Source organism: Mus caroli, unplaced genomic scaffold (genome assembly GCF_978045245.1).
Source record: "Mus caroli unplaced genomic scaffold, Mus_caroli_1 scaffold_11, whole genome shotgun sequence".
Lineage (NCBI taxonomy): Eukaryota > Metazoa > Chordata > Mammalia > Rodentia > Muridae > Mus > Mus caroli.
The window spans coordinates 107,070,801-107,097,950 of record NW_028227266.1 but is presented as its reverse complement, the minus strand read 5'-3'; the positions used below and the strand labels follow the sequence as shown (position 1 = coordinate 107,097,950).

Sequence of the window (27,150 nt, the reverse complement as noted above, 5' to 3'; positions counted from 1 at the left end):
CAGAGCAAGTATGTGCTTTTAGAATTTGGGCTGTAAAATGTCAGCCAGACATTTACAACCATTTCCTTCAGGCTTTGGGAGACCCCAGTCAACCAAACGTTCATGATTTACTTGTGTTGGAGATTGAACCCAGCTCCTCATGCATTCTAAGAACTTTCTCTTCCACTGAGTCCAGCTTTATTGAGTATATTAGAAGTGACAGACTGCCTTGTGGTGGTGGCCAACACCTTTAATCCCAGCACTCTGGTAGAAGAGCCAGGTAGATTTCTGTGAGGTAGGTCTACAGAGGGAGTTCCAGGACAGCCAGGGATATGCAGAGAACCTCTGTCTCAAACAACAACAACTAATAAACAAGCAAAATAGAAGGAGAAGAGCCGGGCGTGGTGGCGCACGCCTCTAATCCCAGCACTCGGGAGGCAGAGGCAGGCGGATTTCTGAGTTCGAGGCCAGCCTGGTCTACAAAGTGAGTTCCAGGACAGCCAGGGCTATACAGAGAAACCCTGTCTCGAAAAACCAAAAAAAAAAAAAAAAACAAACAAACACAAAGAGAACTCCTAAGGGGTAGACCCACCTCTAGGCACTAGAGGTTCACAAGATAGGCAGAGAACAAACAGACTGGAGCTCTCCAGTCTGCTTTAGAAACGAACCTTTTAAACCACAGAGAGCCATACAACGTGCTACGTAGGTGTCCGGAGCAGGGACGGGCCAAAAGCAGAGACAAGGAACGAGCTGAGAGTGAGATAGGTCAAGTGGCAAAGAATGTCGTGGGTAGAAGGGTCAGCATGTGGGAAGGCTTGAGGGAAGCTGGCAAATGCTTGGCATGTTTGCAGAAACTTAGAGGTCCCTCGTGACTGGGGTGTCTGAGGAGCCATGTGGCTTGAGTGGTATGCAAAGGAAAGCACAAGGAGCCTGGTCTAGGTGTTGAGAGAAGAGTAGATTGGGCATTCGGGAAGATAGAAAAGGAGGAGGTGGGGGCACTAAGGGAAAGTTAAGAGGAAAGGGAAAGTGACCAGGCAGGCAGGATGGGGCTAAGGGAGGGGGCGGGGCTTGTCCTCTGATGTGTGCTTTGGGTGTTGTCCTCTGTCACCTGGAGGTCAGGGAGAACCCTGAGCAGAGAAGGATCATGGGTAGATTTGAGTTTGGAAGGTCACTCTTATTACCACATTGGGATTGGATTAGCAGGTTACTGAAAGCAGAGACCAGTGCAGGACAGAACCCTGAAGCCTTTCCCCTCTGGGGGGCCATTGTACTTCTACGTGAGAAATCATCAGAAGGAAGACTTGGCCACAGGAAGACACCTCACTCCCATGCTGATAAGAGCCAGGTAACCTTGGGTCTTGTGGAGGCTGGGAGCAGTCGCAGCTGTTGCTCCTGGCAAGGGTGCAGGCATCCCACAGCTGCCCCACAGTAGCTCATAGATGCCAGGGTCACCAGATTTCGGGGCCAAGGACATATGAAAGGAGGAGCCATTGGTAGGCCAGCAGAGACCAAGGCGTGGAAGAGGAAGCCTTCCGCAGCCCAGCTGGGGGCAATGCCCCACAAAGATCCAGCTGTTCAGGAACAGCTGCACTGAAGGGGGAGGGGGTGGGCAGTAACAGGTGACTGCCCTTCTGCTGTAGAGTATGGGAAAGAACTAGTGGGAAGGAGGGGACGGGGGACTGGAGAGACCTTGGGAAAAAAAATGTGTGGAAAGTTCTACATACCACAGGTCTGGAGCCTTGCTTGGTGGGCATGCTTGTAATTGAAGGGAAGGCAGAGGCCGGAAAATTGCTGTAAATTCCAGGCCACCCTGGTCTACATGATGAGTTTCAGGATTGCTAGCCCCTACCTGTATAATGTAGATCCTGTCTCAATGGATGGCAATAAGTATGGAAGAAAAAGAGGAGGAGGAAGAGGAGGAGGAGGAAGAGGAAGCAGCAACTAAAAAAAAAATTAACTCTCACTAAAGTCATTGGCACACAAACACTGGAAGTATGGGAACTACTTGGGAGGAATCAGAAGGTAATTTGAAGTGAATACCGAAATATATTATGTACATGTCTGAAAATGTCAGGATGAAACCCATTATTATGTACAATTAATATATGGTAATAAAAACTTAAAGAAGGAGCCGGGCATGGTGGTGCACGCCTTTAATCCCAGCACTTGGGAGGCAGAGGCAGGCGGATTTCTGAGGCCAGCCTGGTCTACAGAGTGAGTTCCAGGACAGCCAGGGCTATACAGAGAAACCCTGTCTCAAAAAAAACAAAAACAAACACAAACAAACAAACAAAACCTTAAAGAAGAAAAGGAAAGGAAAAAAGACCTGCAGGGGTCCCTATTCAAATGCAGCTGGAATCCCTCAGGGAGGAAAAGCTGAGGTCAGGAGTGGGGACCTAGGAAGAAAACCAGGTTATTTTTTTCTCTATTCCAAGGGCTTTCCCAAAGACAAGCATTTTTGGAGGCACTGCCTTCCCAGAACCCCCCTCAGAGTCTCTCTTGATCACCTCCTGGGGTCCATTTCCCCCTCTCCCAGACTCTTCTCCTGGTTTATTGACTACTACGCCTTGGTCCTCCTCAAATGGGAAGCAAACAGACCTTGAGATTCCAAGAGCCCTTAAGAAGCTCTGGACCGTAGGGGTGCCAGAGAACGGAGTTTGCTTACCCATGGTTGCCAAGTCTGTCTTTGCACACTTAGTTTTTGGTGTCTGGTCCCTGGTCCTCCCGTGCATACCCACTGGCTGTAAAAGTGGGCCTCGGGCTTCCTGAGATTTTTGCCTCATGTGAACGTAAGGACTTTTATTGGAAGTGGGTTTGGTTCGGTGGCTGTAGGCGTGGCAAGGTGGCCAGTGAATCCCCATTTTGTTGTTACCTGTAATGCTATGGCTTCAGTGCCTTACCAAGTGGCCCAGGGGGCAGCTGAGGCCAGCCTTTCTCTCTGGTACCCTTCCAATGTGAGAGATGCAGCTGTGAGGTCCTGGTGCTGGGGCCCAGGACATTCCTTTGGAAGCAGGCTTCTCTATTGTCCCATGTCTTCATGTTTTGGACCAGCTGCCATGAACCCTCAAACGCCTAGGGCTCGGAGGTGACGAAACCATTCTTTTCACCTTTTCTGGAAAACCCCTTCGTCTACCATGAATGGATCTTTGTATGCCCACGGGGACTTGGCACCACTTCTGTGGAGAGTTACCACCATGCCCCATCTCCCACAACCTGGAGTCCTGGTTTCAAGTGGGATCTCTCTCTTTCTTACTTTATGGGCCTGTCTTGGGCCTGATCCTTCCCTCTCAAAGCCTTCCTATTCCCTGGGGTTCCTTGGCCTGTCCAGCCCAAAGGACCCTATCTAATTGATGTAGCACATTCCCTGATTCTCTGGGAATCACATTTATTCACAGGAACCTAGCCAGGACTTTGGTCCAGTTTGGGTAGGGGTAGTAGCAGCTGCTGCAGAGACCTTTGCATGCCACCAGCCTTAAGTAAGCAGAGAGCCTCTGGCGGCAGAAGGAGATGTGGAAGGCTTCCTGCAGCCAGGTGGCCCTACACTCATCCGGAGGGGCTCCTCTCTGTCTGTGTTTGTCAGCAGCCCTGGGGCAGTTTAGTGAAGAATGTTCTGGAGGCCATCTCAAAGCAGCCTTCACACTGTTCCTCATTCTTTCCCTGACTCCTGAGATTGCCCAGTGAACGCCCTGGACCCATCTAATTAGAAAAGGATCCAGCACAGCCAGTGGGTATACACGGGAGGCTCAGGAACCAGACACATAAACTAAGTGTGCAAAGACAGACTTGGCAACCCTAGGTAAGCAGGCTCCTTTCTCTGGCGCCCTTATGGACCAGAGCTTCAGATCTCCCCTGAAGCTGTGCATACCAGGAGTTGCCCAAGTCCAGAAGAGCCCTTCCTCCTACAGCAGGGATGCCCCTTCCCTCTCAATTTTTCTCCCCCAAGGGCTGGAAGCCTGGGAGCAGACACTCCACATTCCAAAGAAGGTAGAGTCAGGGAAAGTGATGCCTTTCTCTCTAAATGCTTGTTCTGACTTGACTCCCAAGATGCCTGATGCCCCACCTCCACATGACCAGCTTCTTTGCCCCTACTCAGCCTGCTGTCCTTCCTCCCCCCTGTGTTTTCTCACCTGTCTTTTGACCTGGGGGTGGGGGCTGGCCGGGGGCCAGATGCTGCCCCCTCGTCTCACCACATTCCTTTCAGGAACCCTGAAGGCGGCTTTCCCTCCTGGTGCCCCTTGCTCTGCAATCCTTCTATCCACCTGGCAAGCCTCAGCCTGGTTAAAGGTTAAAGGTCCCCTCAGAGCCTCAGAGCTTGTTTTTCCTTCAATTGCTCTTGCCCCTTCTTTCTTTCTTTCTTCCTTTCTTTCTTTCTTTCTTTCTTTCTTTCTTTCTTTCTTTCTTTCTTTCTTTTTCTTTCTGTCTCTCTCCCTCTCTCTCTTTTTCTCTCCCTCTCTCTTTTCTTTCTTTCTTTCTGTCTGTCTTCCTTTCTTTCTTCCTTCTTTTCTTCCTTTCTTCTCTCTCTCTTTGTGTGTGTGTGTGTGTGTGTAGGTCAGAGGACAACTTGCTAGAATTGATTCTGCCTTCTGCCCTGTAGGGTAGCTCCTTAGGATTGAAGTCAGGTTGTCCATTTTGGTGACAAGTGCCTTTACCTGCCGAGCTATCTTCTGGCCCAGACGCCACTAAGAGACCTTTGACCTGCCTGTGGCTGTGGCCATTCCATACGTTGGTTACACCCTTTCCCGAAATTACTCCAGGATGTTCTCTTTCACCTTGTGCAGGCTCTCTGCCTTCCAACAGATGCCTTCCCATCACTAGACAAGACTACAGTCAGCTAAAGACAGCTGAGGAAGGGAAAGGATTACCTGTCCCCAGAGATGAGCCTTCTAACTGGCTATTCAATATCAAGTGGTAGGTCCTGAAATCATGTACATATAAGCAATATTAACCGGACTCAACACGTTGCAGTTATACGTTTATGGATTTATACTTACATGTAAAAAGAAAGAAAAAAGGAAAGCATAAGAGGCCAGGGGACTGAAGGGGCTCTGCAGTTAAGCGCAGTGGCTACTCTTGTGGAGGAACTGGGTTCAATTCCCAGCAGCAACCATATGACAAATTACAACTGTTTGTAACTCCAGAGCCCGGTGAACTGACACCCTCACACAGGCAAACATACAGGCAAAACACCAATGCACATGAAATAAAAATAATTTAAAATAAAAAATAATAGAAAGAAATGAAAGAAAGAAAGAAAGAAAGAGAGAAAGAAAGAAAGGAAGAAAGAAAGAAAGAAAGAAAGAAAGAAAGAAAGAAAGAAAGAAAGAAAGAGAGAGAGGAAGGCCAGGAATTTGAGAGGGAGGGAAGAGTTGGAAGTAGGAAAGGAAAAGGATTATAGAGCTATTTAGATTTAAAAAAATTAAACAAACACACAAATAAGATCGTTTCCCTAATGATCTCACATAGCTAACCCGGCCATTTACTGACCTCCCATCCTCTGTCACTACTTGAGTACTAAATTTATATTTACTGTTTGTTAATTCATTTACTTATGAGACAGGATCTCCTTATTGTGTAGCCTAGGCTGGCCTGGAACTTGCTTTGTAGACTAGGCTAGCTTTGAACTAACAGAGATCTATCTGTCTCTGCTTTTTAAATGCTGGGATTAAATGCATGCACCACCATGCCTTGTGTACTTACTTATTTCCTATCCTATGTTAGGATTCAGGCGCTATAGGGCAGGGTTTCAATTGTAGTGTTTCTGGTATACAAGAAACTCAACAAATAGGCACGCATCTCTGGGTGTGTTAGGTTAGCTGTAAACCCAGTACTCAGGAAGCAGAAGGAGGAGAGCTTAGGACCTTTAGGCAAGCTTGAGCTATGCAGTGAGTTCTGAGCTGGCAAGGCTACATAGAGAGATCCACAACCAACCAACCAATCAAAGAAATAAAGCACATGTTTGTGGTTCTGGCACTTAGAAGATGGAGGCTGAAGGATCAGTTCAGAACCAGCCTCTGTTACAAGAGTTCTACAAGAAACCTGATCTTATCTTTAAAAAAAAAAAAAGTTTGGATTGAACAGTACATGAATGGATGTTTCACCCTGGCCAGGCCCTTGACTCAGACATGGTCTTCTGTTATTTTCAGTGACCACACTGAAATAGGGTCACGGGCCACGCATGCAGTCACTTGATGCTGAGGTGGCCAAATGGTTCAGAACAGTAACTTATACAATTATACAATGTGTCCTTACATGGATATACTGGAAGGCTCATGATGGGTTAAAGTCCTCCTCCTCTCCCCCAACAGTGCTGGAGATAACATTCATTGGCTTTGTGGCTCTCCTCTCCTCTCCTCCTCTCCTCTCCTCTCCTCTCCTCTCCTCTCCTCTCCTCTCCTCTCCTCTCCTCTCCTCTCCTCTCCTCTCCTTTTCTTTTCTTTTCTTTTCTTTTGACAGTTTCTTGTTTAACCCAAGCTGGCCTCAAGCTTGGTGTGTACTTGAAGCTGCTGGCCTTGAACTCCTGATCTCCTTCACCTCTCATGTACTGGGATTATATCTGGTCTCTCAACTCACCAGTGTGTTTGAGTACATATACAAATGCACATACCCATACAAACATGCAGGCCTATCATAACATGGACATAGATAGATTAACACACAGAGATGACTAAAGGGAGCCATGTATGCTAGCATGTGGCTGTAGTCCCAAAACAGCTCCAGAATTCCAGCAGAGGCAGGACAATTATAGAGAGACCCTATATTGGAGGCAGGGTGGGAATGGGCAGGCAGAAACAACCACCAGAGAAACAGATGTCTGAAGGAGTCCTTCTCATTCAACTCAAATGCTGGAGACTCCCCAGACCACGGAAACGAGACTTCTGGAAGCCAGCCTTCCCTGTCCCTGTCAGCACACAGCCTAGCGGAAAGTCTATTTACTTACTTATTCGAGGTCCACAGTTTTCAGTGTTCCAAGGACATACAGACCAGCCTGAATATTAGAATTAGTAAATGCTGTATGACCTATCAATATCTCTGAGACTGGTGTTCTCAAGAGGGGTACTTAGGCCTAGGTCTCAGGCCAGCTCTGGGAGGGAGAGAGGCGTCATACACACTTTAGGAGAATTTGGATGAGGCTAATTTATTTGGCTAAGTCTAGACCTAATCTGGTGTTTAGTCTGATGCTCAAGGATACAGGTCCAGTATTTGGGTAACAGCCACCCAAACTGACCTTGAGGGAACTGCCTTATCCTGAAGCCGGTAGAGAGGGGAATGTGTCACCGAAGGGTAGTGGACAGTGTGTTCACAATGGGGATGAATTCAAGCCACACTCACCCTTGCTGTGGGGCTCCTACTGTATACGAACTTTACATTCAGCCGGGCGTGGTGGCGCACGCCTTTAGTCCCAGCACTTGGGAGGCAGAGGCAGGCGGATTACTGAGTTCGAGGCCAGCCTGGTCTACGAAGTGAGTTCCAGGACAGCCAGGGCTATACAGAGAAACCCTGTCTCGAAAAAAAAAAAAAAAAAAAAAAAAGAACTTTACATTCCTAGAGAGGCCAAGTATGACTCAGCTGAGAGGTGTCACCCATGTCAACAGTTAAGAGCACTGGGTGTTTTTCAGGAGGACTCATGTTTGATTCGGTGAACCCACACAGGTGATCAGAAATCATTTGTAACTCCAGTTGCCTTGGTGCACAAAGTTACATGGTATCCAAACATGTATATAAACAGAAGACTATACACATTAAAGTAAAAACAAATAAATCTTAAAAAAATAAAAATAAAGAAAGCCTGGTGGTCTGGTGTGGTGACTCACGCCTGTAATCTCAGTTCTGGGCAGGCTGAGGCACAAGAACTTTTCAAAAGACAGTTTGGGCCACATAGGAGTTCCAGTGTAGCCTGAGGTATATAGAAAAGAAAAAAGGACAGGAAGGAGAAAGAAGGAAGGGAAGAAAGAAGGAAGGAGAGATAAAATGAAGGAAAGGAAAAGAAATGGAGCGTGGAAATTCAGTGTCTTACAATGGAAGAAAGGATTGGCAGCCAGCTGGGCAAGCTGATGGTGACGCTAAAACTTGCCTACTGGCAGTTTCTCTTATCAGCCATACTTTCTGCCCGGGCTGCAGGACAATTTGCCTACTGTTAAGTCCAAACAAAGGGAACCCTTCCCTTGTTCTGACTTGGCTGGACGGGTCTGGCAGGCACTGTTCCAGGCACGCTTGCTGGCCTGGCATGTGAGTTAGTAGTCTACCCTTGGTCAGCACTGGTCAGTCTTGCTCTGTCAGAAGAGGAGGAAGACTCGGTTCCAAGAGCCACACTCTTAGAGGAGAGGGCACTGGCCCTTGGTGCCTCAGCAACATGCCAGAATAAGGAGCAAGCCCTGGAATCCTAACCTTAGAAGAATGAGTATCTGTTCATGGTGTTTACTGGATTTGGTCTGAGGGAGAACGAAGGTCTTAGCTTTCACAAATCAGATCAGTTATCCCTTGCACAGGGCTAACACAGGACTTAGATCTTGGGAATGACTGCCAACCAGGAGGTAAGGGAGGCACAACCCAAGTCCTTCCTTCTGAACAGAAATTGAGCTTTTGGGGGTGGGGTAGGGGAGCGGGGAGGCGGGGCAGTTTGATATAGTAGACCTCAAACTTGCTATGTAACCAATGTTGGATTTTTTTTTTTAAAGATTTATTTATTGTTATATGTAAGTACACTATAGCTGTCTTCAGACACACCAGAAGAGGGAGTCAGATCTCATTACAGATGGTTGTGAGCCACCATGTGGTTGCTGGGATTTGAACTCAGGGCCTTCGGAAGAGCAGTCAGTGCTCTTAACCACTGCACCATCTCACCAGCCTCCCCCCACCCCCAATGTTGGATTTTTAACTCTTGATCTTCCTGTTTTTATTTTATTTTAGAGACAGACTCTTGCTAGTTACAACTCAAATAATAACCCCTACCATGAACGGCTATATAGTTATAATTAGGTGATGGTTACAATGTTAAGGCAAGCAAATTGTCAAGAGCTCACATTTAAGTGGAAGAAACAAATCTTACAAAGTTGAAATCTTACAAACCTTCCTCTTCCTGAAGCCTTAGGCTAGGGGTGGTTCTAACAGGAGGAAGAATGTTTTGCTGAAAGGTGAGGGGTGCTGAGGACAGACTACCAGGTCTCCCAGGTCGGAAGAGCCTCAGTCTCAGCCACTTAATCTGCTCTTCAGGCACTTACAGCATGGGTCTTTGAACTCTTGGCTCTGCCTTCCTGCTGTCTAGGCTTGGGATGGCTCTCCCTGCTGGAGTTCAAATGTTGAGTCACTGGGGACCTTTTGCTGAGCTGGAGAATGGGCTGTGTAGTTCCTAAGGAGGAGAAAGGCTTTAAACTATCAGAACTAAGGGAAGTAACTAACGGGGACTTAACAATTCAGCCTTCAACCAGTCTAGAGGACCACGGGAAAAAACTGTTCATCTTTCTAAACTGTTTAGAATCCGCTCTCATGATGGCTGTCAAGGGCCCACAAGAAGGATTGGTGTTACCTTTCAGCCAGAACAGACTTCCTGTTTTCTAGGGCCTGAAAAACAGGGGTAGGGTGGGGTGGGAAGAAACCTCAACTTAAAGCAAAAAAAAAAGATAGCAAAGATGTCTAAAATGTAGGGCTGCTCTGGGCTGGGGGGAGGGGGGAGCAGAGGTCAGATATGCCATGCCAAGAAGGCTTGAGGAGAGGAGGGCGCTATCTTGGGGGGCTAGCATTCCAATGTCGGGAGGTAGGGATTGGAAAGCTTTGGTTGCGAGGATTTTAGGCAAACACTGGTCTTGTTTCTAGGACCAGGAAGGAGCTTATCTTTCCCTTAGGCACTTGCTAGTCAGGTAGAGCGCATCTGTTCACCATAGTGAGCACAGAGCCCCGTGGCCCTGGAAACCGTTTGTGCGTTTAGCAAAAGCAATGCCAAAAACAAAAATAAAAACAAAAAAAAAGGGAGAAGAGGAGCAATTTGGAATCCACGTGTTCAGTTAAGGTATGAGAGGTTGCTTCTACTTCTTTGCAAGTATTTATTTATTTAGATTTATTTATTTATTATATGTAAGTACACTGTAGCTGTCCTCAGACACTCCAGAAAAGGGCGTCAGATCTCGTTACGGATGGTTGTGAGCCACCATGTGGTTGCTGGGATTTGAACTAATGACCTTTGGAAGAGCAATCAGTGCTCTTACTTGCTGAGCCATCACCAGCCCTTATTTATTTATTTTTGAGACAGAATTTCTCTGTATAACCTTGTGTACTCCTTCTATAGACCGGGTTGGCCTCAAACTCAGAGATCCGCTTGCCTCTGCCTCCCGAGTTCTGGGATCAGAGGAGTAAGCTACCACCACCCGGTGTTTTTAATATATTTTTTTAAGTTTTATTTATTTCATCTAAATGAGTATACTGTAGCTGTCCTCAGACACACCAGAAGAGGGCATCAGATCCCATTACAGATGGTTGTGAGCCAACATGTGGTTGCCGGGAACTGAACTCAGGAACTCTGGAAGAGCAGTCAGTGCTCTTAACCGCTGAGCTATCTCTCCAGCTCTATATCTTTTTTTTTTTTTTTTTTTGGTTTTTTGAGACAGGGTTTCTCTGTATAGCCCTGGCTGTCCTGGAACTCACTTTGTAGACCAGGCTGGCCTCGAACTCAGAAATCCGCCTACCTCTGCCTCCCGAGTGCTGGGATTAAAGACGTGTGCCACCACGCCCGGCTTCCTATATCTTATTTATTGCGTGTTTTTATTGTGCTTGGAGTTGGTTCTTTCTTTTCACCATGTGGGTTGTGGGGACCCAACTTAAGTCATCAGTAATGACTTTACTGTCTAAGTAATCTCTGAGGCCCTTGATTAGTTTTTGAGACAAGGTATCACTCTATAGCCCAAGTTGGCCTGGAAACTCATTATGCGACCTTGACTGGCCTTCAATTTACAGCAATCCTTAAGTCTCAGCTTTATGAGTGTAAAGATTACAGATGGCAGCAACCATGGCCAGCTCATTCTCAGCCTTTCTAAAATGGTACAGTCTTCGAAGTCAGAATCTGAGAAGCCATTAACTGTTCAGTTTATTAACATCCAAGGGATGGTCTGCCGTTGCTCTCCTGGATTTTCGTTCCTCTTCCTTTTCTAGGCTCTATGAGTTAGTCACGTAAGAATTGAGAAATTGCAAACAGGTATTTGAGGTAGGGCATTTCTTCCTGAAAACTTTTTCTCCTAGACTCTTCTGAAGAGAACTGCCTGTCCTTTAGGCAGGAATCCCAGGTCGAGTAGCCGCCGGGTCTGTATTCAGAATGAGTTTACTGATAACAGCTTGTGTCTGAAACTCCAGCCTGGCCCTAGGCCAAAGAGGAATGGATTCCTTCTAGCAGTGTGGGGTCAGTTAGGAAGGGAGCAGAGCCCACCACAGCTCTGATTTCCACAGGTATTATACACTGTCAGGTTTAGTAACTTGTCAAATCTCCAGTCTCTGGAGTTTGGGCCCTCTGGTGAGCCCAGGAGAGTTACTTTAGGACCCTCCATAAATGGGGGAGGTCAGATTCTAGCAGTAACCACCCATCTAAAGAATGTGGGCCACCGGGGGTGAGTGACCTGTGCTAGCGGGTCAGAGCTATTTTGAGCTCCAGAGGAGGCATTGGATTTTAGCTTTCCAAGGAGGGGGAGGGGAAGCCTGTTGTATGGCCAGCACTAAAGAAATGGGTTACCTTCCTGCCCACCCACCCGGATCTGGCCTTAGTTTCTCCATCCATATTAAGGAGAGGGTAACAAGGCCTCTCTCCCTTTGCAATTGGGAGGGCGCTTCCTGAGTGTTTGAATGGTTTAGATACCGCTTGCGTTTTGCTCGAAGGAAATTAGGGGGCAGCTGTGTGGTGGCTTGCTGTGGCCGGACCGGTTCGCCGGCCTGTCCATACCTCGGTTTATTCTTCGGGAGAAGTTGGGAAAGGTGCCCCTCCCCCACCCCAGCTAGCAAGCGCTCCCAGCTACCCGGACTGGCTAAGGCGTGTCCCGGGACCCACTTGGTCGACTTCGGGGGCGGGGCCTCTACGTTGGGGCGTGGCTTTTGGGGCGGGGGCGTGACAGGCCAATGGGCAGAGAGGTGCGGGACGGGGCGGGGCCTGTGCGCGGGTGCGGCGCGCTGCGGGGCCAGCGACGCAGGCAGAAGCGGGCCGCGCGCTGAAGGCCAGTCGGCGCCGCTCCGAGTCGGCCGTGGGATTGGCTGCGGCACTCGCGTGTCAGGCGGTTGCTAGGCTCCGGCCGCGCGCCCCGCCCTCGCGCTCGGCGCCCTCTCACCGCTCGGTACGTGATCGCGCGGAGGCTGCGGCGCGGCGCTCGCGCTCCTGGGGCTCGGGGGCGGCAGCGGCGGCAGCTTCGCGCGGAGTCCCCGGGGAGTGGCGGCGGTGTCCCTGGGCCCGGAGGAGCGAACACCTGCCGCGGCCTGCCCGTGGTGCTGGGTGAGTGCGCCTCCCGCCTCTGCCGCCCGGTGCCTGCCTGCTGGGGCCGGGATCCCCGCTGCAGCCGGCCGAGCCTTCCGCGGAACACCTGCTGCTGCTCCCTTTCGGCCCGGGGCGGGGACACGGCCACGGACGTCCTTGCGGGTGAGGAGGCGGCGCCGCCGCCGTCCGTGCGGAGCCGCCCCTCGGCTCTCCGTCCGGTGGCTGAAGGCTGGAGGACGGAGCTGCGCGCCGCGGCGACGGGCCAGGCCTCGGCCCCGGCCCGCGCTCCCGGGAACGCGGGGCCTGTGCATCGGCCGCGGGCGTGTGCGGCCTGCGGGCTGCCTCCGGGTTTCCAGTGGGGGTCGCGGCCCAGTTAGGAGGCATCTCTACTGTGGGGCTCCTGCCAGAGGCTGGGAAGGGCGCCGCCCCCGCCTCTTGCTTTGAGCTGCTCCGAGTCTTGGGGTTCTTTCCTCCCCCTCGGTTGCGCTTCTGTGGGAGCCTCCTTTACTACCTTTGCAGTGGGTATTTGGGAAATCAGGTTCATTTGCGAGTATATTTGGAAAATGTTCCCAGAGGGAACACCATATCGATTCAAGAGTCCTTTGCTATAACTCCCAAGTTCATTTATTGACAAACTCAACGGGCAATTAAAAAGACACCTCTTAATGGCTACAATTTGAGAAGCTTTTGTTAAGTTGAATTACATCGAGATTAGTTTTCGTGGTGATGACGAAATTTTGACTAGTCCGCCTAGTCTGGGACAGTACCTTTATAGCCTAGAGGTCTAACTTAAGAGTCCAGCCTGCTGTTTCCTTAAATAAGCGAGTAGAAGTAGTTCTTGGCGTGGAAGCCAGACTCGTGAAGTGAGGGTGGTGTTTATAGAACATAACTCCAGCTAGAGTTGGGTGTGCTTCCAGATGTTTTGGAATCTGATGGAGATGGGGTGTTGCAATCATATTAGTATATATTGTGCTTAATGAGCAAGAGACATACTTTCAGAATGTTCTCGTTTAGAAAAAGAATTCCACGGTAACGGGCTGTACAGATCGATGGTTTAAATATGGAGAATTGAAGTTCTTTTTGCCTTGAAGTCAAGGACATGGTCGGCATGCTTAAAGGACATAGGGGCTATTGGAGAAATCAGATCTCACTAGGGAGTTAGTTGCAAGGCGTGTGGGATCCTGTGTGAAGGTAGGAGTAAGTAGCACTACGCAGACAGCACCGGGTGGGAATGTGCAAGCATTGTTGATATGTACTTCTGTTGAAATCGTCATCGGACAGGTCCTCATCATTCTAAAAAAACTGATTTGACAAGATGCATTCATTTAGTAAATGTTTGACTTTACTCCGAGGACTTCTGGGTAGGACTTTGGGGGCCCATGTAATACATCTTGCTTTGTCCTTAACTGATTTGGGGTTCAGTGAGTGAGAATCAGAACCCATGACGAGAATATGCCTGCATGATAGCCTGAAGAGAGCCTTCCTGAGCCGTGCGTGGCCTTCAGGGCCAACAGGAATTAGCTGGAGGACATAAAGGCTTGTACACCCGGAACCACATGTACATGGTCTAAAATAGAGCCTGGGAGTCTTCCAGCTGGACAGGTGGGAGCTCTGGGCCTTCTTTGCACATAGGAGCTCCAACCTCTTAGGGTACAGGAGCTTGAGAATGCTTTTAATCATTTGAGTGGCATAATCTAGATCGAGTTTAGAAAGAGATATGTTGGTGGCATGTCGGGAGTGTCAGAGATGCCCAGACCTCTGGTAGTAAAGGCAGCCAGCTGAGAGGAGGGAGGACGAGCCTTTTGAGAGGGGAGACTGAAAAGGTATTGCAAAGTGAATGGCCAGCCTGATGGGAGGGGAAGCCTGAAGTCAGGAATGTTCAGGCCCAAAGTCTAAGAATGACCAAGAATTTAAAGCCATTGGGGTGGGGGTGGGGATTTAAAGCTATGTGGTAGAGATTCTGCATATCATGGGTGAAGTTCTAAGTTTCAACCCCCAAAACCAACCTCCAAACTTTTTGTTGTTGAGACGGTCTCTTGAAGCCCATGCTGGTTTAAACCCATTTAGTGATGAGGCTAGCATTACACTACTGACCCTTCTGCCTTTTCCTCCTAACTTCAGGGATTAGGCCAGAGCTACTATACTTAACATTTAAAACTCTTGACTGCTGCATGGGTGGCTGACAGGTTTGCTTGTCTGTTAGGTATTAAGAATGATGGGGCTTGGAGGAATTGGGGGAAGTTTACTTTGATTGGTGTTGTTGCTTATAAAAGAGATCTCCCAGCACCTGGGAGGCAGAGGCAGGCGGATTTCTGAGTTCGAGGCCAGCCTGGTCTACAAAGTGAGTTCCAGGACAGCCAGGGCTATACAGAGAAACCCTGTCTCGAAAAACCAAAAAAAAAAAAAAAAAAAAAAAAAGAGATCTAGCATTTGATTGTTAAAAAAAGTCTTCTAGCTTGGTGTAGTGTGGTAGCTATAAATCCTAGGATTCAAGCAATCTGAGACAAGACTAACAGGGCAGTCTGAACTATGCTGTGAGGCCATGTTTCCAACTAACATACCTCCACTGTATTTGAACATGGGGCATTGTATTTTCATTTTTCTTCCTTGAGACAGGGTCTCATTGCTTTAGCTCTGGCTGTCCTAGAACTCACTGAGTAGACCAGGCTGGTTTTAAACTGAGAGCCTTCTGCCTCTGCTTCCTTCTTGCTGGGATTAAAGGATTAGCCATCATGGTTGGCATGTTGTCTTCTACCTTACAGATGTACGTAGTTTCTCCCACTTCCTGGATCAGTAATGGCATAGACTGGTATACCTACCATATGTAGTTAAAGTCCTTGTATTTCTGCTTCGTGTGTGTTGTTCTGATACCCAGTAGAAAATGTTTGAAAACTTCTGTGTGTGTGGCTTAGCACACAGTCATGAGGGCGCACTTACAAGTGGAAGCCAGAGGAGAATGTCTTTCTCTGTTACTCACCAGACTCTCGCTAAACTTGAAGCTTATCATTTTCACCTAGACTAGCTGGCTGGCTGGGTCCTGGGATCTGCCTGTCTGTCCCTAGCCACCCCCAGGACTGTTGTTTCTGGAGTTACAGGTACATGCAGTCCTGCCTGCCCAGCTTGGGATCCAAATCCTTGCCTTCAGCACACACTCCAGTGTACAGAGTCATCGCTGCAGTTCCCCGAAATCTTTGTACTGCATAAAGAAATGGAGCCACAGAAAAGGAACATGTCCACACTTTATGATAAAGTTATATGATATAACACAGAGCCAGGATTTGTTGTTGTTGTGTTTTCTTTTTCTTTTTATGTGTTTATTTTTAATCACTTATTTTTATTTTTGTGTATGCATCTGTTTCTCTGTCAGTGTACGCCTAGTGGGTATAGCTTCCTGAAGAAGAGGGCGTTGAGCCTCTGGAGCTGGAGTTAACAGAGTTGATAGTTACTAGCTTCCCAATGTGGGTATTGGGGTCTGAACTGAGTTCAGGTCCTTTAGAAGAACAGCAAATGCTCTAAACTGCTGAGCTATCTCTCCAGTTCCTTGTTTTTGTATGTATGTATGTATGTATGTATGTATGTATGTTTTCTTGAGACACGGTTTCTTTGTATACCCCTGGCTGTCCTGGAACTCACTGTGTAGACCAGGTTGGCCTCAAACTCATGGAGATCTACCCACCTCTGCCTCCCAAGTGCTGGTATTAAAAGCATGCTCCACCACCACCCGGCTCTGACTAATACTCTTAAAAAGCAAAATTGATCGCTGCAGCTATGCTCCAAGACCTTCAGGGCGCCCAGTTCCTCTAAGGCCCTCTATATAAGCACTTTGGCTCCAACCTACTAGAATACCCAGGGAGTGTGTGTCAAGCTGTAACTCCCTAGAGCTAGCGTTACATATCTGTGTATGCACATGCATGCAGGTGCCTTTAACAGTTAGGAAGCTGTAACTCCTAGAGCTAGAGTTGCAGGCAATTGGGAGCTACTCTACATGGATTCTGGGAACTGAACTCAGGTCTGCTACAAAAATGACAAGGACTCTTTTATTTATTTATTTATTTATTTATTTATTTATTTTGGTTTTTCGAGACAGGGTTTCTCTGTATAGCTCTGGCTGTCCTGAACTTACTTTGTAGACCAGGCTGGCCTCGAACTCAGAAATCCGCCTGCCTCTGCCTCCCGAGCGCTGGGATTAAAGGCGTGCGCCACCACGCCCGGCTGACAAGGACTCTTTTAAATCATTTCTATTTTATGTGTATGTTTTGCCTGAATGTACTGTATGTGTGCCTAATGACCAGAGATGTCAGAAGAGGGCATTGGATCCTGTCTATACTCTAGTTCTAGGGTTGTGTCTCGAAAATCAAAAAAACAAACAAACAACAACAACAAAAAAGTAGTAGTAGTCAGGATTGGAGAGATGGCTTAGCAGTTACCTGAGTTCAATTTTCAGTACCTACATGGTGACTAACTGGGATCCAGTTTCCTCGACTGGTGTGCAGCTATACATGCAGACAGAACATCTATGTACATAAATAAAAAAGGGAAGCAGCATTGGTGTTAATGTTAGTATTAGTCATTGCTCAGGTCTTGTGGGGAGCTAGTGGACTTGACCCACTGGGTCAGTAGTAAGGGGTGAGGTGGAGAGAAACTTAAGGTCAAAACCAGGAGTTTTGAAGGTATGTGGGACCTGTTGAGTAGAAAGGTCAAGTGACCAAGCAGAGACTTGGAATTCCAGAACTATCACTTAGGCACGAAGAACACTTTGTGTTTTTGAGGCAAACTCTTACTAGCTCAAGCTAGCTGCAGACTTGCAGTCCTCCTGTGTCAGTATCTGGAGCAGTAGAATTAGGAGTCTGTATCATCGTGACTGGCTTCCATACCCACCCCCCCAACAAGTCTCACAGTAGCTCAGGTTAGCATAGCATTCCGTCTGTCGCTCAGGCATGCCTTTGCTGAGTGCTAGGATTTAGGTGTGTGCCAAGAAGTGTACTTTTATAGCCTTGATGAAGAGGGCATTAATGTACTGGAATGGCAGGTGACAATAGGCTCATTTTATGGAAGGTTCAAGAAATAAAAGAGGCCTGGCAGTGGTGGCACAGGCCTTTAATCCCAGCACTTGGGAGGCAGAGGCAGGCAAATTTCTGAGTTCGAGGCCAGCCTGGTCTACAGAGTGAGTTCCAGGACAGCCAGGGCTACACAGAGAAACCCTGTCTGGAAAAACCAAAAAAACCCCCCAAAAAACCCCAAAAAACAAAACAAAAAAAAGTCTTAGCTGTAAGTAGTGCTACATGCTTGCAGTCTCAGCACTTTCTGTACTGGGAGGCTAAGGAATTCCAGGCCAGGTTGGGCTATGTACACGGCATATACATGCTGAACAGGAGAAAGAAAGGGTATTTTATTGAAAATAAAAATGAGGCCAAACCTAGATCTGAGAACTGCTTCCTTATCTGCTGTTTAGACTGGAGTAGTTGCAAGTTGTGATTGCACGTGGATTAGGAGAGGACGCGAGGCCTCATAGGATCATCAAAGAGCAAGAGTGCTTGAGAGAAAGTGTGCAGTGCAGGTAGGGTGTTGTTGAGTGCGTGCTGTGTGCTGGTCAAGGTTTTCCCTCCTCTCTGCCTCTTTCCATGTAAGGAACATTTATTTGTATCGTTGCTATCATTTTTTTTTTTCGAGACAGGTTTTCTCTGTGTAGCCCTGGCTGTCCTGGAACTCACTTTGTAGACAAGGATGACCTCGAACTCAGAAATCTGCCTGGATCTGCTTCCCAAGTGCTGGGATTAAAGGCGTGTGTCACTACTGCCCAGCTCTTTGCTACCATTTTTGAGCCTCTTTTCTATTTTCTCCTCCCTCCCTCCCTCCTTCCCTCCCTCCCTCCTTCCCTCTTCTTTTCCTCCCTTCCTCCCTTTTTCTCTTTCTCCCTTCTCTTCCTCTTCCTTTTCCTCTTTCTCTTTCTTCTAGCCCTGGCTGTCCTGGAGCTTACTCTAGACCAGGCTGGTCTCAAACTCAAGAGATCCACCTGCCTCTGCCTACCGAATGCTAGAACTAAAGTCACACACCAAGTCACACACTACTCTATTGAACTCCCAACCATTTCTTACTAGGCCCTGTTACTTTGTCTCCTCCAGTTCCCTGTGTTGACCCTGTAGGCTGAGAGTAGGGTTAGCTAGTCTGATAATTTCATAGTAGATCTTTTGTGGTTTTGTTGTTGTTGTTTTTGGTTTGTTTTTTTGAGACAGAGTTTCTTTGTGTATGGCTATCCTGAACTCCCTTGGTAGACCAGGCTGCCTTGAAGTCACAGAGTTCTGTTTACTTTTGCCTCTCAAGTGCTGGGATTAAAGGCAGGCATCACCCACCACCCATACTCTTACTAAAGTCTTTTTAAGCCTGTACTTTGGTTATTCAAATAGTCTTCCTATGTTTCGAGTAATGGTACTGTAATTTCAGCTCTCAGTCTGAGGCTGCAAATTGGAGGCCAGCCTGTGCTACACAGTGAGGCACTGTCTCAATGTAGATAGCCTCCCACCAGAATCAAAGCCGACCAACCAAAACCCCAAGCAACCAATGGAAGAAAAGAGGCAGTCTTTCTCAGTCATCCTCAGTCTTCGTCCTGGCCGTCCATCTCCCTTTACTCTGATCACTAGTAATACTGCTCAAACAGCAGTTTCTATAAATAGAGATTTAGAGTAGTTTACAAAATTGCACCAGCTACAGGGCCTAATTTAGCTTTAATGAATAGGGTTTCCTATTTATCTTGCTTGGGTTTGGTAAGTAAGCAGTTTTTGTCTTTGGGTCTGGGTGGAGAGAGAAGTGGCCTGCTGTAGCTCAGGTTCATAAACTATCGATAGCAAAGGTGATAAAGTCATTCTGTAACGTAAATCTGTACACAACTCAAGCAATAGATGGACCTCATTTGACTCGTGTTTTCTTTGATTTTTTTGCTTGAGACAGTGCCTCACTCTAGTGCTGGCTCATCTGGAACTCACTGTGTAGACCTGGATGGGCTTGAACTAGAAGTGATCCTTCTGGCTTTGCTCTTCCAGTACTGTTAGTACATGCCTGGTATTTTAATTTAAAATTTTATGTGTATGTAAAATATATGTGTGTATGCTTTTAAAATTTGTGTGTATGATGTGTGTTTCTGAGAGCATGCATGTGCATGACACATGTGGAGGGCAGACAGTAACTTTGTAGAGTCAGTTCTTATGCGTGCCCTACTACAGATTTACATTTCTGTGTGTGTGTGTGTGTGTGTGTGTGTGTGTGTGTGCGTGTGCGTGTGTGTCTGTCTGTGTCTGTCTGTCTGTCTTGTCAGTTTGTCTGTCTATGAATGAATGAGTCAGGCTCTTTGGCTGGCCTCAAACTCACTGTTGGATGACCAGACTTGCTATATAATGGAAAGTGACCTTCAACTTCTAATCTTCTTGCTTGTAGCTCCCAAGTACTAAGATCACAGATGTGTACCACCACAGTCAGTTGATAAGTTGATAAGATCAAATCCTGGGGTTTATACATGTTCAACAAGCAGTCAGCAAGCAGCTACATTTCCAGCTTGGACAGCATCAATACTGTAAGAAAAAATTAGCGTAACAATATTCTAAATAATAAGACTGTATAACTAAAAAAAACCTATGAGATGGCTTGGCAAGTGAGGCCCTTGTCATCAACCTGACAACCTGAGGTCATCCCCAAAACTCACGTGGGAGAAGGAAAGAATTGGCTCCCACAAGTTGTCCTTTGACCTCCACATACACTGTGGCATTCTCTTCCCAAATAAATATAAAAACAAGGAAACAAGAAAAAAACGTAAAGAGCTCAGCTGGAGCCAGGAGTAGGCACATGCTTTTAATCCTAGCACAGGCAAAGAATTCTAGGCCAGCCTGGTCTACAGAGCAAGTTTCAGGCCAGTCAGAACTATATAGTGTGATGCTATCCGAACAAAACAAAACAACAACAACAACAAAAAAAAACCCCAAACTTTACTGACAGTTATGGGGAGGTGGCTAAATGGTTTAGAGCACCAGGTCAGTTCCCAGAACCCACATGCAGCCAACAAGTATTTTTTTTAAAAGATTTATTTATTTTATGTATATGAGTACACTGTAGCTGTCTTCAAACGCCCCAGAAGAGGGTGTCAGATCTCATTACCAGTGGTTGTGAGCCACCATGTAGTTGTGAGATTTGAACTCAGGACCTTGGGAAGAGCAGTCACTGCTTTTACCCACTGAACCATCTCTCCAGCTCCAGAGGACCCATTGCCCTCGTCTAGCCTTTGTGGGCAATACACACAGTTTGTGAACAGACATATATATGCAGGCAAAACACCCATACATATAAATAAAAATAAATACAAAAAAAAAAGTAAATCTCTAAAACCAAAACTCAGCTGGAGACTCAAGCCTATAATCTCAGTACTAAAGGCAGGAGAGTTATCCTAAAGTTTAAAGCAAACCTGAGCTACTTAGTGCATTCCAGGCTCCCTGGGTTACCAACTGAGACTTTGTTCAAAACAACCCCCAAAAAGGAAGAAGGAAAAAGAAAGTGAAAAATATTCAGCAGATCATTCCCTCTAGTATCCTGTTTTTGGTTTTTGTTTTAAATATAAATAGGGAGGCAGATGGTATAGTTCTTTGAGAGCATTCTTAATTGCCAGGCATGCATAAAACACTGGTTCAATCCCTGGACCTGAACTTATAAGTCAGGAATGATAATGCAAGCCTGAGTTTTAGACAGACAGACGGACACACACACATCATCAAAACAGTGGAGCTGAGATGGCTGCATGTGCTTGCTGTTTTTGCAGTCGACCCTAGTTTAGCTTCAGAAACTGCAGGTGGCCCACCTTGATCCATAACTGACCCTTTGTTCTGACCTTTGCTGACCCCAGGCACACACATTATGTGTATAATTTGTACATATATACATACAAGCGAGCACTCATACATAAATAAATCTAGAAATAAGAAAAACCCAGCAGGGTGGTGGTGGCTCACACCTTTATTCCCAGCACTTGGGAGGCAGAGGCAGGCGGATTTCTGAGTTCCAGGCCAGCCTGGTCTACAGAGTGAGTTCCAGGACAGCCAGGGCTACACAGAGAAACCCTGTCTCGAAAAACCAAAAAAAAGAAAAAAAAAAAAAAAGAAAAACCCTAAATGGAAAAACATCGCTGACCAAAATTTATATATGGTGGCATATCTCTGTAGTCCCAGCACTTGGAAGGTAGAGGCAGGAGGATTGGAAGTTTAAGGCTGGGGCTGGAGAGATGGCTCAGCAGTTAAGAGCACTGACTGTTCTTCCAAAGGTCCTGAGTTCAATTTCCAGCAACCACATGGTGGCTCACAACCATAATGAGATCTGATGCCCATCTGAAGTCAGCTACAGTGTACTTACATATAATAATAAATAAATAAATCTTTAAAAGAAAAAAGTTTAAGGCCAGCTTCAGCTACATAGCTGAATTAGAGGGCTGCCTGGGTTATATGAGAACCTGTTTAAAAAAACTCAGAGCTGAGCATGGTGGTGTACACCTTTAATCTTGGGAGACAGAGACAGGCTGATCTGGTGTGGCCAAGACTAGCCTGGTCTACAAAGAGAGTTCCAAGCCAGCCAGGAATACATACCTTGTCTCAAGAAATACATACCTTGTCTCAAGCTGGGTGTGGTGGCGCACGCCTTTAATCCCAGCACTCGGGAGGCAGAGGCAGGCGGATTTCTGAGTTCGAGGCCAGCCTGGTCTACAAAGTGAGCTCCAGGACAGCCAGAGCTATAAAGAGAAACCCTGTCTCGAAAAACCAAAAAAAAAAAAAAAAAAAAAAACCAAAAAAAAACTATAAAGTATGGGGCTGGTGAGATGGCTCAGTGATTAAGAGCACTGACTGCTCTTCCAGAGGTCCTGAGTTCAATTCCCAGCAACCACATGGTGGCTCACAACCATCTGTAATGGGATCTGATCCCCTCTTCTGGTGTGTCTGAAGAGAGCAATGGTGGTATACTCATAGGCATAAAATAAATAAATAAATCTTAGAAAAAACAAAACAAAACTAAAGTGAATGGGCGCACTGAGGAAACAGCAAAACCAGGAATGGCAGCACACACTGTAACCTCAGCACTGTTCAAAGCTGGTCTGGGAAACATGAGAAAGAAGAAAAGAAATGAAAACAGCACAAAAAATAGATGCTGGAGGGCTGGAGAGATGGCTCAATGGTTAAGAGCACCGACTGCTCTCCAGAAGGTCCTGAGTTCAAATCCCAGCAACCACATGGTGGCTCACAACCATCCAAAATGAGCTCTGACGCCCTCTTCTGGCATGTCTGAAGACAGCTACAGTGTACTTACATATAATAAATAAATCTTAAAAAAAATAGATGCTGGAATTAATTTTATGTCTTTGCTATGTGAAGCTTCATAACTTTTGGTTTTGAGTGGACTGTACATCAAACATTTCTTTACAGTGGTCTTTTCACAAGCAGGGTGACTAATGGGTGAGATGGGCAGAATCGTGAAGTGGCATTGCCTGTTTCCCCTGGTGTTTATTTCAGTTTGGGGACTCAAGACTATTCTTTTCTTCTGTTCCTACAGGGCCTGTGCTCTCTAGGAAGATAAGGTTTTCAACACTGCCTGGCACTGGAGGGTGAGGTAAGACACTTGAAAAGAAAAAATTCTGCAAAGGCAAGGGATCGTGAGCTACTAGGCAATTCTAAAGCAGTAACAGAGGAGAAAGCTGTCAGGTAATACCCTTATTTACTTAGTGGTTTTGGGGACGGAGCCCCGACTCTAAAGCATGTTAGGCAAGCACTCCTTATCACTGAGCTACATTCTTCTTTGACCATGTGGGCCTTGGGGTTCAAACTCAGGTCAGCAGGTGTGGGTGGCAAGCATCTTTATCCCAGGCTGGTCCACAGACCAAGTCTAAATGCTCCCCATCTTTAAGAGTATGCATTGCCGGCCGGGCGTGGTGGTGCATGCCTTTAATCCCAGCACTTGGGAGGCAGAGGCAGGCAAATTTCTGAGTTCAAGGCCAGCCTGGTCTACAGAGTGAGTTCCAGGACAGCCAGGACTACACAGAGAAACCCTGTCTTGAAAAAACAAAACAAACAAACAAACAAACAAACAAACAAAAGAGTATGTATTGCCACAGATCTGTTCTTTTTGTTTTAAGATTTATTTATTTTGTGTATATGAGTACACTGTAGCTGTGCAGATGATTGTGAGCCATCATGTGGTTGCTGGGAATTGAATTTAGGACCTCTGCTTTTCTCCAGCCCTGACAATTTAGCTGTCTTCAGACACACCAGAAGAGGGCGTCATATCTCATTATGGATGGTTGTGAGCCACCATGTGGTTGCTGGGATTTGAACTCAGGACCTTCTGCAGAGCAGTCAGTGCTCTTAACCACTGAGCCACCTCTACAGCCCGATCTGTTCTTTTTTGAGATAGTCATAGCCCTTGGTGACTGTGCCAGTTGGGGGGAGCTCAAGGGCAAGTGGAACACTTGGACAGGGTGTGTCATATCAGGGAGACAGTGGCCAGTGTCCAGCTTGGTTGCCTCTTTTGGTATTTGCTCTTCATTTCTATGGAAGTTGCTTTGTACTTAAAGGTGGGTGTCTACGAACAAACTCCCCTTACGGAATTTTTTCTAATTGGTATTTATAACTTGGAATAAAACAATGGAGTTTGTTTGTTTGTTTTGAGACTGGGTCTTACTATGCTGCCCTGGGAGGGTTAGAACTTTGAATAGACCATGCTGGCCTGAAACTCACAGATCTGCCTGCTTCTACCTTTCAAATGCTAGGATTAAAGTAATGTACCAATCACATTGGTCCTGAAAAAAATTATTATTTTTTAATTTTCTTTTTTTTAATTTATTTATTATTATCTCTAAGTACACTGTATTTGTCTTCAGATACATGGGAAGAGGGTGTCAGATCTCATTATGGATGAGCCAACATGTGATTGCTGGGATTTAAACTCAGGACCTTTAGAAGAGCAGTCAGTGCTCTTAACCTGCTGAGCCATCTCACCAGACCCTTTTTTTGATTTTCTACATAATGTTTCTCTGTGTAGCTCTGGGTTTCCTAGAACTAGCTCTGTAGATCAGGCAGGACTCAAACTCAGAGTTTGCCTCACAAGTGCTGGGATTAAAGGTATGTGTGCTCCCCTCCCCAAGCTGGCTCTCTGACTTCAAGGGTATCTTGGTCTACAGAGTGAGTTCTAGGACTGCTAGGTCTACATAGAAGCCCTATTTCCAACAACAAAGATACGATTAGGTTAGCATACATAGTGTGGGTTTCAAGATAATGAAATTTGGGCTGGAGAGATGGCTTCTGGTGTGTCTGAAGACAGCCACAGTGTACTTACATATAATAAATAAATAAATCCTTAAGAAAACTGAGATTTGAAGACATTCCTCGTTGATTTTGCAGTGTTCTGGTCATCTTCTCTTTTACCCCTGTAGCTGTGCTGTGACCGCATGCTAGAGAAACGGCTCAGCAGTTTATAAGTTTATGCTGCTTTATCATCGCATCCAAGTTTGCTTTCCAGCCCTCACGTAGTTGTTCACAACTGTCCACAAGTCTGGTTCCAGAGGATTGGACTCCTTTTAGCCTCTGTAGGCACCAGGCATGCATGTGGTACACAGGACATACATACATGTAAAGTAAAATAACAATCAAGATGATTTTCAGTTTCTCTACAGTGCAAATGAAGCTCCTCATTGATTGTCATAAATGCCTCCTTAATTATCTCACGTTATTCTGTAAAGCGGGGTTAAGCTAGCTTGCATGTGTATTACTGGGGATCCAACTTGGGGCTTGAGCATGGTAGGCAAGTGCGTTACCACTGGGCTGGACCCCCAGCCCTTTTAAATTTTGAGACAGGATCTTGGTTAACTTCCCCAGCCTCGTGTCTCTATCCCAGACTGGCCTGTAACTAACTTTGACCTTCCAAATTCAGGGATTGCAGGGGCTGGAGATATGACTTGGTAGCTGAGAGTTTAAACTGATTTCTAGAAGATAGGGGTTTGGTTCCCAGCATCCATATCAGGCCACTCTGAACCACTTGTAATTCCAGTTTCAGCATATCCAATACCTTTAGCCTTGAGAGGCATCTGCACTTATGTGCACAGAGCCCTCCCCCATACAAGTTATTAAAATAAACAAAATCTTTAAATTATAGAATTCATACCTGGCCTCCAACAGATTTTGCTAAGAAAAGTAATATTAAAAACAAATTCTAAATGGCATTAAAAAATTAGATATTAATTAGAACCTTGGACATCATCCTTTTTTTTTTTTCCTGGACACTAATTTTTTGGATGGAGGGGTGTTTCAGGACAGGGTTTCTCAGTGTGTAGCTCTGGATGTCCTGGAACTTGCTCTGTAGACCAGGCTGGCCTCGAACTCAGAAATCTTCCTGCCTTTGACTCCTGAGTGCTAGGATTAAAGGCATGTAGTAAACATGCCTGGCTTTTTGGACACTAATTTATTATTGAAAATTTATGTAAAACAAATTTTCATTACTATAAATGTTCTGTGTATATTCTCTTGCTTGAGCCTGCAGATCATCTTTGTATCAAATCTGTCATGAGCTCAGGTAGCCTTGCTAAGGGAGAGTCCAGTCTGAAGACCTCTTGAGTAGGGTTAAATTTTGGGTTTAGGGAAAAATAAAGTTGATTGTTAAGTGTCACATTTTTAGATCTCTGAGCAGTGTTGGAAAGATTGAATTGCCAGAATGGGAAAATTTGGTAGGAGAGTAGAAGGGAGGCTCTTTATTAAAGATCTAAAAATAGAGTCCATTAAAGTCACAAATAGATAACAGTAGGATTCCTGTCTTACCCTTTCCTGTTCTGGGTTTGTGCTTCCAGCTGTTGCTTCTGCTTACCTGGAGAAGATCACAATATTTTCCCAGTAGAGTAAATGTAGACCTGCAACACTGAGTAGTGTACCAATCTCTGTAGACCCCTAACTCTTGAGCATGGCAGTCTGAGATGTGATTGGGAAGCTGGGGTACAGCATGGGGTACTCGAGGGGGGCAGGGCCGAGAGAGTGACTGAGCTCCTTGGGACAGGAGGAAATCCTTAGCAGAAGCTGATTGGGCTGCTCTCAGTGCATCCTTGAACTGACAGGGCTTGTGGGTAACCTGTATTCTCAAAGCCCTTAGTCTTATTTTCCTTCTAGTTGGCATTGCTGACTACAGGAAGGCCAATTCTGTGGCCATCTAGTTTATCTGAGTTAATTGCTAGCATTTCAGGGTGTCCCCCCCTTTTTTTTTTAAAGAGGAGAGGTCCTCTCTGATTTTAACAGTTGAAGAAAATGACTTCCTGTTTAGGCTTCTGAAAAGTGCCCTTTCCGTCTGGTGTGAGGGGGTGGAGGAATGTCCTGGCCTCCCATCTTCCATCCTGTCATGGGGCTCCAGGGATAATAGAGTCTATTGTGGGCTGTGCCCAAGGCACAGCCATCCTCTTTAGCGTCAGCTTTTCTGTGGCCTCTGTGTCTGGGCTGCTGTAGTAACTGGGTGTTGGGCGAGGCCTGTCTCACTATGCTTTATTGCAGTGGAGGGCTCTAGAACATGACTGATGCGACCTTACTTTGTAGTATAGGCTGGCCTTGAACTTGAAATCCTCCTGCCCTTCTGAGTGCTGGAGTATAAAGTCACACGTAGTTTATGCCATGTATTATTTTGAGGTGCTGAGGGTTCAGATCCGGGGTCTAAGCAGGCATTCTACCAGAGTTACCTATCCA

The 27,150-nt window shown here is 46.4% G+C and overlaps 1 protein-coding gene across 7 annotated transcripts in view; it reads left to right on the top strand.

The window, feature by feature from the left end:
* The first annotated feature begins 1,150 nt into the window (after positions 1 to 1,150).
* Positions 1,151 to 27,150, top strand: part of Dag1 (dystroglycan 1) — a 68,817-nt gene continuing 42,817 nt past the window's right edge. Inside the window, exons 1-2 of one of the 7 annotated variants that reach the window (XM_021171406.3) lie at positions 1,151 to 1,324; positions 22,991 to 23,047. The gene's annotated coding sequence lies outside the window, so the exon portion shown is untranslated. The other 6 variants (XM_085828017.1, XM_021171404.2, XM_021171403.3 and 3 more) reach the window with 6 other exon arrangements.